Source organism: Giraffa tippelskirchi, chromosome 5 (assembly GCF_054371585.1).
Source record: "Giraffa tippelskirchi isolate mGirTip1 chromosome 5, T2T-mGirTip1v1.2.pri, whole genome shotgun sequence".
Lineage (NCBI taxonomy): Eukaryota > Metazoa > Chordata > Mammalia > Artiodactyla > Giraffidae > Giraffa > Giraffa tippelskirchi.
In genome coordinates, this window is record NC_137279.1 from 58931200 (window position 1) to 58943541 (window position 12342).

General features: G+C 37.2%; 1 protein-coding gene across 1 annotated transcript in view; it reads left to right on the top strand.

Moving 5' to 3' along the window:
- The window catches only part of USH2A (usherin), a 901466-nt gene that overhangs the window by 278398 nt on the left and 610726 nt on the right, over nt 1-12342 (top strand). The window lies entirely within an intron of this gene.

Consider the following 12342-nt stretch of genomic DNA (forward strand, 5'->3'; position numbering starts at 1 on the left):
TTATTACAGTCTCTGAAAAGAAGTGTAAAAAATCTATTTAACTTTGTTTAACTAACTAACTATTCCTAGTACTTATTTGCTGTAACTGTTTTTTAAAAAATGTAACAACTGTTCATACCCTGTGTTCTATTGAGAGCATTATGGGAAAAAGTAATTTCAGAGAAAGCCTACCTTCTGTGGGTCAGAAGTAGAGTAAGGCAAGTGAGGCACAATATTTAAGGCACCAAAAACTCAGTTGTCCATGTAAATGGTATTTTAATACAATATTTTTCAAATAAAAATCAGTGCAACAAAGGAAAATATAAACCTTTTCTTGTTTTTTTCTACTTTCTTTTGTCAATTAATTTTTATTCTAGTATAGTTACTTTACAATGTTTTGTTAGTTTCTGCTGTATGGCAAAGTGAATCAACTATATGTGTACATATATCCCCTCTTTTTTGGACTGCCATACAATTTAGGTCACTACAAGACAACTGAGTAAAGTTCCCTGAGCTACACAGAAGGTTTTCATTAGTTATCCATTTTATACATAGTATCATAGTGTATATATGTCAATCCCAGTCTCTCAATTCATCTAACACAAGATCCAACCCTCGCTGTGTGAACTAACCTCGTGCGTCTCTCTCAGTTCCTGATTTTACGGGTATTATAGTCTGGAAGTCTTTTGCTCTATGAATTACAGTTTTTAGAAGCACTATTTGACTGTAGGTATAGAAAATAGTAACTATTCATAATACATAGTTTACCATTTCTTAAAGAATTTACCAAGTGTATAATATATATGTTTCTATAAACTCAGAATGATATTAATTTAACTCCTGAGAACGTAATTTTGGAGCAATAGCTAGACTTTCAAATATCGTGCATGTTGAGGACTTTGAAATGGGATTTGAGCTCTAAAACGTAGCTTGTGTATCATTTTCTTTTTACTTAAAGTAGTAAATAGTTTGCTTTTACGTGAGGCTGGCTGCTGATGTGTGTTTGCAATGAATCATGATTATGCTGTAGCTGTGAAATATTAAGATTAATATATTAAGAGTAACCACTGGCTTAGTACATCCAGCTCCTCACTGAGTATTAGAAATTCAATCACTGAGCTCCCCTATAACACTCAACTTCTGCTTACTATTCCTAAAGATTAAAGAAAGGAAAGAAAAGAAAACATAGATATCTAGAAAAGAACCTGTGGGTAGAAAGTAAAAGACTTCTCTCGGATGGAGCTGGAACTGCCTTCCTGGTCCCGCCTTTGGCTTGTGATGTGTTTCTTTGAGGAATCAGCCTTCTTTCCATTCATCTGGGTAGCGCTGCAGCAGGCATGTCAGCTTGGATTTGCTAGCTAGCCAGCAGACAGATTTTCGATGGGATCACCTACTGCTGTTGCTGTGAAAGACAGAGTGGCCCATCCACCGTTAATAAATTTAGTCATCTGCGCTGCCTCCCTCGCCGGCCTTAGACTCCGAGGTGCACGGGCTAGGGGCAGATGCAGCGTCTGGGAAGTTTTCCAAATTCCTCTTTAAAAAAGTTAGTCCATAAACACCGGCCTCACGAAGCAGGATCCTTCTGTCTGTAACAAAGCCTCCAGCTGCACAGAAAATGTGTTTGGAGTCCACATTATCTGAAGGACAAGGCAGGGAGATCACAATTTTGGCTTGAATGACTCCCAGGAGCTTTGGTGATTCCTGGAGAGTAAAGAGTTCTGCATTTAGGCACGTTTTGGGGCCTTGCTTGCTCCTTTGTATGCTCCGCATGGCTTGCTTTGAAGGCTGTCTTAACTTTGAAAGTAACCAGGTCTCCATCAAGTTATTTATTGGTTTGACCCTTTGGCTTACCTGGCAGGTTTGGTTGGATACTTGTATTGAGTTGGGTCATGGTTTAACTAAATTAACCCAATCAATGAGCCAAGATAAGCTTACAAAAGCAACTTAATAGCCTTTCTTTAACTTGTATCTTCTTATGTAGAAAGGTAAGTGTATAGCTAGCATTGCACATTTGTTTTCCTTGTACATTCTGTCATTCATTCCCTCTGCAACCCTGGAAAATATTTTCCCCTTCCTGGATTATGAGGAAATGAGGCTCCAGTAACTGGGTCCCCCAAATTGCCACAGCTGCTGAATTGAAATGTGAATTTGGAGTCTTCTGGTTCAAAAGCTGGTACTTTGCCAGAGGGGGAGTGAGCAACCGTGGACAGTTCTTTTGAAGGTACAGAACAAGAAGTATCTAAAAGTAATAAATGAGGGTGGAAGGCTAAGTAATGATCACCCAAGTAGTAGGTCTTACCCAACACTGCTAAACTTGTTGGATTTGTCTTTTGGTTTTTGGCTTTTCAAGTAATGTGCATGCTAAGTTGCTTCAGTCATGTCTGACTCTTTGCGACCCCATGGACTGTAGCTCGCCAGGCTCCTCTGTCCATGGAATTCTCTAGGCAAGAATACTGGAGGAGGTTGCCATTTCCTACTCCAGGGGATTTTCCTGACCTAGGGATAGAACCCGTGTCTCCTGCATTGGCAGGTAGATTCTTTACCACCAGCACCACCTGGGAAGCCCTTTCAAGTAACAAAAATATATAATAGTATTGACATTATTTATTTACTTGTATCCCCAAAGATTTCTGGGAGTGAGATTACTTTTTCTGTGTCAGTTAATTCTAGAGGGTTCCTAAAACTAGATTTTTCTAACACTGAGCAAAATTACTTTAAATGTGCTGAAGTACTCTGTGTCAAACAGTGCTTTCAACTCATGTTCCTATAAATTTCATGCAATTTCTATATTCTGAGGAAAATTTAATGAGCAAATCCTCAACATCTCTAAGATGATGAATTATATTTAAAAAGTAAATAATTATAAGAACTCAGATGTCTTTTATTTTGATTCAGTTCAAAATCTCAAACTCTAACTAAAAATGATTCCTGAAATATGAATGGAGATATCAGATAACTCAAACACAAATATACAATGATGTGTATTTTTATACATATTTTATGTAAGAAAAATGTGAAATTTCACCCATCAATAACAGGATTTGTAAATATACTCACAATGCGTTTCATGGTCATAGTAATATGTTAAAAGTCTCAGTATAAATTATCTTATTACTATAGTTCAATGAATGAATCTCTCATATAACTCACTCCTCTTCCATATATTTGCTTTAAATATTTTTACCTCAAATGGTAGAAAGAAAACAATTCAAATATCAATTCAAATATTTGAATATATGTTTATGTTGCTTAATATAGAAATCATTAAGCTTAGTAATATAAATGAACTCTGTCAAAGTCTACTTTGGGGTTGAAAAATGAACCAGATGAATCTTTTTTACAATCTGTCATTAGTCCTTTTCCTTTCTGATACAAATATTCTTTCAAAAGTCTCATTTTTAGGAAGGGTATATTATCAGTCATTTGAATCATAGTATAAACACCGCCCCCCAATTTCTTTACAATTAAGAATAAGGGATATTACTCAGCCATTAGAAAAAAATACATTTGAATCGGTTCTATTGAGATGGATGAAACTGGAGCCCATAATACAGAGTGAAGCAAGCCAGAAAGAAAAACACCAATACAGTATACTAATGCATATATATGGAATTTGAAAAATGGCAACAATAACCCTATATGCGAGACAGAATAAGAGACACAGATGCATAGAACAGTCTTATGGACTCTGAGGGAGAAGGTGAGGGTGGGACGTTCTTGGAGAATAGCATTGAAACATGTATATTATCATATGTGAAACAGAACACCATTCCATGTTCTATGCATGAGACAAATGCTCAGGGCCAGGGCAATGGGATGACCCAGAGGGATGGGATGGGGAGGGAGGTGGGAGGGGGGTCCAGAAAGGGGAACACATGTAAACCCATGGCTGATTCATGTCAATGTATGGCAAAAACTACTACAATATTATAAAGTAATCAGCCCCCAACTAAAATAAATAAATTTATTAAAAAAAAAAAAAAAGAATAAAGGATTTGGGAGCAGACTAACAGATATGTTGCAGATCTAAGCCATATTATTTATTAGTTAAATGTAATTAGACAAACCACTTAATCATCTGTGTGGCTCTTTTTCCTTTATTAAAATTGACATAATGCTACTTACAATATTGATATCAAGCAAGTAGGTTAGGATTAAATAAATAAACTTTGCACATTGTCTGCCACATAGATAAGTTTATAGTCATTCAACATTAGCTATCAGCTATTACTCATTTAACAAATATTTATTAATACCTACTGTTAGACAGGAGATTTTATAAAATCTTCTGCAATTTGTAAAATCATTATTCTGTTAATTCATCTGCTGCTGCACATATGTTTGCCTAAATGTCATATCTGGGGCATGAGTAATATGAAATTTCTATATTAAAATGTGATATTTAATGTGTTACTGAAAACAGTTAAATTAATCTACCTGGTGTTGAGACATTAGATAAACTATTTTTTGTGGGTCTAATCATGCTCATCTGTTAACCTGAGGCTTGTACTGAATGGTCAGTTCCTTTAACTTCTAAAATTCCAAATAGATAAGCATAGGACATTTAAGTAGGCTCAAAAATTCAAAATAGAAGCTATTACTGAGGCATCTGTGATATTAAAAACACTTAGATTTAATAATAATTCACTATATTCACAATTTGTTGTTGTTGTTGTTGATCAGTCTCTCAGTCATGTCCTTCTCTTTGCGACCCCATGGACTGCAGCATTCTAGGCTTCCCTGTCCTTCAGTGACTCCCAGAGTTTGCTCAAACTCATGTCCATTGAGTCGAAGATGCTATCCAACTGTCTCATCCTCTGTCGTCCCCTTCTCCTCCTGCCCTCAATCTTTCCCAGCATCAGGGGCTTTTCCAGTGAGTTGGCTCTTTGCATCAGGTGGCCAAAGTATTGGAGCATCAGCTTCAGCATTAGTCCTTCCAGTGAATACTCAGCATTGATTTCCTTTAGGATTGACTGATTTGATCTCCCTGGAGTATAAGGGATTCTCAAGAGTCTTATCCTGCACCACAGTTGGAATACATCAATTCTTTGGCACTCAGTCTTCTTTATGGTCCAACTCTCACATTCTTACATGACTACAGGAAAAATCATATCTTTGACTAGATGGACTTTTGTTGGCAAAATGATCTCTCTGCTTTGTAATATGCTGTTTGGGTTTGTCATATCTTTTCTTCCATGGAGCAAGCTTCTTTTGATTTCATGGCTGCAGTCACCATCTGCAGTGATTTTGGAACCCAAGAAAATAAAGTCTGTCATTGTTTCTATTGTTTCCCCATCTATTTGCCGTGAAGTGATGGGGCCAGATGCCATGATCTTAGTGTTCTGAAGGTTGAGTTTTAAGCCAGCTTTTTCACTCTCCTCTTTCATCTTCATCAAAAGGCTCTTTAGTTCCTCTTTGCTCTCTGCTATCTGCTTGATGTCATCTGCATATCTGAAGTTATTGATATCTATCCTGGTAATCTTGAGTCCAGCTTGTGTTTCATCCAGTCCAGCATTTCGCATGATGTACTCTGCATGTAACTTAAATAAGCAGGGTGACAGTATACAGCACTGACATACTCCTTTCCCAAATTTGAACCAGTTCATTGTCCCATGTCTGGTTCTAACTGTTGCTTTTTGACCTGCATATAGGTTACTCAGGAGACAGATAAAGTGACCTGGTATTCCCCTCTCTTTAAGTATTTTCCACAGTTTTTTGTGATCCATACAGTTAAAGGCTTTAGTGCAATGAAGCAGAAATAGATGTTTTTCTGGAATTCTCTTGCTTTCTCTATGATTCAGTCCAGTTGAGTGTGAAGTCAAGTGGACTTTAGGATGCAAATAAAGCTAGTGGAGGTGAGAGAATTCAAGCTGAGCTATTTCAAATCCTAAAAGATGATGCTTTTAAAGTGATGCACTCAGTATGCCAGCAAATTTGGAAAACGCAACAGTGGACTCAGGACTGGAAAAGATCAGTTTTCATTCCAGTTCCAAGAAGAGTAATGCCAAAGAGTGCTCAAACTACCGCATTCACAATTTAGGATTAACATAATTTTGTTCTTTTTCTCTGCTAATCTTAAGAATTTATGGGGCAAGTTCTAGGAATAACTTACGTGATATGGGGAAAATTACTCAATATAAAATGGATACTCAAATCTTGGGTTATATCAGAGGGTTTAAAGAAGACCTAAATTCAACATAATTTCGTGATCATGATTTTAGAGCTAGAAAATAGTGTGCACACTCATAAAGAGTCATTTCCCTGGTTGCATGGCGTTAACAGTACTTTGTCTTTCCAAAACAGTTAACAGAGCAATTCTGGAGAAAAAATTTTTTTGCTTGTTTTCAGGATTGCAGAGTAAATCCACTTACAAAAAGAATTTCACTAATAATCCAAACGGACCCTGGTAAAAAATAGCAAACTATAATACTGTTCAGATTGGCATTCCAAAGGTGACCCTCTCTCTCCTTGTCACTTTTTTTTCCTGTTAGCGAAAACAGGTCCATGATCATTTGGGGGAAGGTTTGACTATTGTAGTATCCAGATGCCAATCACACCAGCCTTTTAAACTGCCTTTACTGGTGACCCTGCCCAGAAATCAGGAACTGCCTTTGGGGAGATCTTTGTAGCAACCCACTGGGGAGATAAGCACACATGTGCACCTGGATGTAATTCCCTTTTATTTGTCTTCATGAAAAATGTGATTACTGATGTTGAATATCTTGCAGATGAGAACTCTGTACACTTTCTTCATAATAATGCTGTTCAAGGACACCAAATGATTGTCTTACAGTTTTGTCTCTTAGTATTTACCTTCCCTAAAATGGCTGAACTAAATGCTTTAGGATCCAGAAATACAATTAATTACTGACTCATAAAGAGAGAAATGCAACCCCCAAATCAATATCCTTTAAAAGCATATATTTTATATTTTTACTATATGATATTTATGCTTTATTATTCTTGTATTATTTTTAGTGAACTGAGACACTAAAACACCACGTTAAAGGAAAGCTGATTCTAAGCAGTTATAGTGAAGGTGTAAGTAGGGCAAACTTCTTCAGATACACTAATTAGTAAAAGCATATTAATTCTGACCTTCAATACCCTTGGTGTCCCACTATTTGTTTTCCTCTGTCTAGGAGCAAGTAGTTTTGCCAGAAAGTTCTAAAAGAAAAGAAAGAAAACACTAAATGCCAAGTCTTTTCAAGGCATATTTAAATCACAAATTTATTTAAGCTTTGGTGTTAGATTTCAACCAAATCATTTGTTGAAAAGCAAACATATGCATCAACTACATGGCCTACCAGTTTAACAAGCAGGCATTAATGATATAGAACAATAAAGGCAAGAGTAAGAATGCAGAACTTGGGAGCAAAGTAAAGAAATGGAGCTCAAGCAATAATGAGAGCCCATGGGTGTTTCTGACATGGCAGAATCAGAAGAGATGTGACTGTCTGTTGAGCTCATCTTTATTGACTGAGAGGGAAAAGGATGAAATGCATATTCTTAGGATAAAATAAGTCAAACTAACCCATGATAACTAGAGATAGAAGTAACTATTAAGATTGTTTCATTTTTATTACCTTTGGTAGAGAGGTACAGTGAGCTCTTAGAAATGCTTTCAGATAATATTAAAAGATGGGAAAAGACTGTGTTTTCTTCTGTATTCATCATAAAGGCCGGTTTCAGAGGACTACATTTGTTTTAACCTTGCATTTTTAAGGTGACTAATTTTGAAGCACATTTCTGTAATGTTGCTTTGTGTTTGGAAAGTTAACAGTAGGTTGGTCTTCAAGTAAATTGCTTCACTTCAGAATTTTATCTCAGATTTCATGAAACAATCATTTCAGCAGGACTTTTTCCTCTCATCAAAATTTTTATACCTTTTGGGGGGTTTTATTTTGCTGAGATGGTCAAAATGAATGAAATTGCAAACTTGCCTTTGCATGAAGAACCTTTCCTTTTCTGTAAACTTCTCTCAAATCAGTCTAGAGCAGAGGGTTATGAAATTCTTCTCTAGAGGTCCAGACAGTGATTTTGACTGTATGGGCCAAGAGATCTCTGTCACAGCTTCTCAGTTCTGTCATGGTAGCATGAAAGCAGCCATCGACAGTATGTGAACAAAGAAGGGTAGCCATGTTCCAAAAAGATTTTCTTTACAAAAAAGGTCAGCAGGCTGGTAGTTTGCCTATTCCTGGTCTAAAGTTTGCCTCCCTTTGGTTCTAAAAAAGATCAATACATAATTTCATAATTAATGAAGCATTTTTCTTTCTTCTGCCTTAATGCTAGGAAGCCTAAAGATAAGTGGAAAGGAGCTCAGATAAAAGAAGTAAGAGTGAAAAACCAGCACAACAAAGTAGACAGTAATGCTTGATAACTTAACATATATTGAAATAGAATCTTTTCTGCTCAACAGAGTCTTCAGTGGCCAGAAATTCAACCCAACATTGACCATGTCAATACAACAGAATAATCTTTTCCTTGCAATAAACTATTTTTGTTAGATGCTAATGCTCTTTTAACCAGCTTAAAGCATCTGGTTTCCCCATCTCTTGTATTACCAAATAAAGATGTATTGCTGCCTGATAGACTACTGTACCTGTGTTCTCGCACACTCATTCCATATTCTCAAACACACACTTCCCACCCCCATTCCCAGGTTGCCTAGTAGTCTCAAATTTACCTATAGTACTTAAATTGTCCAATGTCTTTTTGTTACAATATGTTGGCCATTTTGGAATCTTCTTTAAGGCTTCATTGTGAAAGAAAAACATTTCTGTCTCTTAATAACATTCAGCATCAATAAGAGAGTAATTTTAGTTCTCTTTTCAACCAATTAAATGGGTGGAAAGGAACTTACAGTGGAAAAAGAATCATAATGGTCAGCTGCTAAGCTGCTAAGTCGCTTCATTCATGTTCGACTCTATGCGATCCCATAGACAGCAGCCCACCAGGCTCCCCCGTCCCTGGGATTCTCCAGGCAAGAATACTAGAGTGGGTTGCCATTTCCTTCTCCAACGCGTGACAGTGAAAAGTGAAAGTGAAGTCGCTCAGTCGTGTTGGACTCCTAGTGACCCCATGGACTGCAGCCTACCAGGCTCCTCTGTCCATGGAATTTTCCAGGCAAGAGTACTGGAGTGGGGTGCCATTGCCTTCTGCGTAATGGTCAGCAGTGATAGCAAAACTAGTGTCTATAAAGGTGATTGCTATTTGATTTAATAAAATGAATAATTTTGTATGTGTTTTCTCAGAAGAAATTAAGCATATTTAAAGATCTGTAGTTAAAATTATTTTATATCAGTTAGGATAAATGTAACATTCATAAAATATTGATTAACTTCATAAGTCGGAAAGAGAAAGACAAATACTACATGAGATCACTTCTATGTGAAATCTAAAATATGACACAAATGAAAATTTATCTACAAAGCAGAAACAGATTCATAGACATAGACAACAGATTTGTGGTTGCCAAGGGAGTGGGGGCTGGGGGATTAGAAGTTTGGGGTTAGCAAATGCAAACTATTATATTAAGGATGGATAAACACAAGGTCCTACTATATAGTATAGGGGACTATATTCAATATTCTGTGATAAAACATAATGGAAAAGAATATAAAAAAGAATGTGTCTATATGTTTATCTGAAACACTTTGCTGTACAGGAGAAAAAGTAACTCTGTAAATCCACTATACTACAATTTAAATTTTTTGAAAAAAATACATATACATAATTGTAGGTTAAAATATTTTGGGGAAAAAAAGATTAACTTTATTTCCAATCAGATAGAAAGAATTCCAGTAATGTCATTGTCAAAATTCTGGATCTTTCAAAATCTGAATTTTAGTGGTCTGAAGAAATGTTTACAAGATCATGCATGAAGAGTTCCATTGCACTACGGAAATATCAAGTGATATTATGAAGAACACGTTGAAGGAAGCTCACAAACATATCCCTCAGGTATTTGTTTGGAGATTCAAGAAAGGAAACTCAGTTATGTACATTCTCTGGACTGAGGCACAGTCTCACTTTGGAGTCTCTTTGACTTTAATTGCAACCTCACAAGAAAGGCAGGAAGAGGAAAAAAGGAGAAGATATACCTGCTTAGTCATTTGGGTGATAAGTCATCCTGGCAATGGTGGCCATGTCATCCTCACAAATAAAATGGATCATAGGAGAATTTGATAAATGAAAGACAAGGACTTGTGAGAAGCTTAAAAAGATGAATAATTTAATGCTTCTCCCATTAAACAAGGCAGAAAATGGAAAACAAATGTAGATGCCTCTTTCTTGGCTTCTCAGTCTCTTCATACCCAACCTTCCCCCAGCCTGTTCCTTCTTCTAGGTTTACCACTTTGTTTAACAGAGTGAATATAACTGGGTATCTGAGACAGACACCTGGAAAATGTCTTTGAACAGTGCTTCTCATGCCCTTCCTCATGGTCTGTTAATTGGTCCCCCACCAGCCATTATAACTCGGATATATTTCTTCGAAATATGCACTAGTCCTATAGCTACTTCCTCATCCAGGTCTATGTTGTGGGTTTCTAAGCCAAAACTTTGACTCCTTTAGAGACTATTTATTCAAATTAATCACCTTTCTTATCATCCTCTTGCTTAAAACCTTTTATAAGTTTCTTAATAAGATGCCCCATGAAATTTCTTCTGCTTACTTTCCTACCACACAGCTTCACCTCTTTGTATACTTCCTAGGTTACTCTCCAGGTCTGTGTCTATCTTTCAGTCCCAGCTACTTGAATATATCACACTCTCTTGGAGGCCTAGTTCTTTGAAGATATTGATACCTTTGCCTTAAATGCCTTTCTTTAGTAGCAAGCACTTCATTTTCTTATCACCTGCTTAATACCTTTGTTGTTGTTCAGTCAATCAGTCGTGCCCAACTCTTTGCAACTCCATGGACTGCAGCATGCCTGCCTTCCCTCTCTTTCACAATCTCCCTGAGTTTGTGCAGACTCATGTCCTTTGAGTTGGTGGTGCCATACAACCATCTCATCCTCTGTCATCCCCTTCTCCTCCTGCCTTCAATCTTTCCCAGCATCAGTGTCTTTTTCAGTGAGTCAGCTCTTGGCATCCAGTGGCCAAAGTATTGGAACTTCAACTTCAGCATCAGTACTTCCAATGAATACTCAGCATTGATTTCCATTAGGATTGACTGTTTTGATCTCTTTCCAGTCCAAGGGACTCTCAAGAGTCTTCTCCAACACCACAGTTTGTAAACACCAATTATTTGGTGCACAATTTTCCTTATGATCCAACTCTCACATCCATACATGATTTCTGGAAAAACCATAGCTTTGACTAGACAGCCTTTGTTGGCAGAGTCATGTCTCTGCTTTTTAATATGCTGTCTAGGTTGGTCATAGCTTTTCTTCCAAGGAGCCAGCTTCTTTTAATTTCATGGCTGCAGTCACTATCCACAGTGATTTTGAAGCCCAAGAAAATAAAGTCTGTCATTGTTTCCATTGTCTCCCCATCTATTTGCCATGAAGTGATGGACCGGATGCCATGATCTAGTTTTCTAAATGATGAGTTTTAAGCCAGCTTTTTCACTCTCCTCTTTCACCTTCATCCAGAGGCTCTTTAGTTCCTCTTTGCTTTCTGCCATAAGGGTGGTATCATCTGCATATCTGAAGTTATTTACATGTCTGCCAGCAATCTTGATTCCAGCTTGTGTTTCATCCAGCCCCGCATTTCACATGATGTGCTCTGCATATAAGCTAAATAAGCAGGGTGACAATATACAGCCTTGACATATTACTTTCCCAATTTTGATCCAGTCTGTTGTTCCATATCTGGTTCTAACTTGCTTCTTGACCTGCCTACAGGTTTCTCAGGAGACAGGTAAGGTGGTCTGGTATTTCCATCTCTTGAAGACTTTTCCACAGTTTGTTGTGATCCACACACTTTGTTGTGATCATAAAGTCAAAGGCTTTAGCATAGTCAATGAAACAGAAGTAGATGTTTTTCTGGAATTCTCTTGCTTTTTTGATGATCCAGCGGGTGTTGGCAATTTGATATCTGATTCCTCAGCCTTTCCTAAATCCCAGCTTGAACATCTGGAAGCTCTCAGTTCTCATACTGTTAAAGCCTAGCTTGGAGAATTTTGAGCATTACTTTGCTAGCGTGTGAGATGAGTGCAGTTGTGCGGTAGTTTGAGCATTCTTTGGCATTGCCTTTCTTTGGGATTGCAGTGAAAACTGACCATTTCCAGTCCTGTGGCCACTGCTAAGTTTTCCAAATTTGCTGGCATATTGAGTGCATCACTTTCACAGCATCATCTTTTAGGAATTGAATTAGCTCAGCTGGAATTCCATCACCTCCATTAGCTTTGTTTGTAGT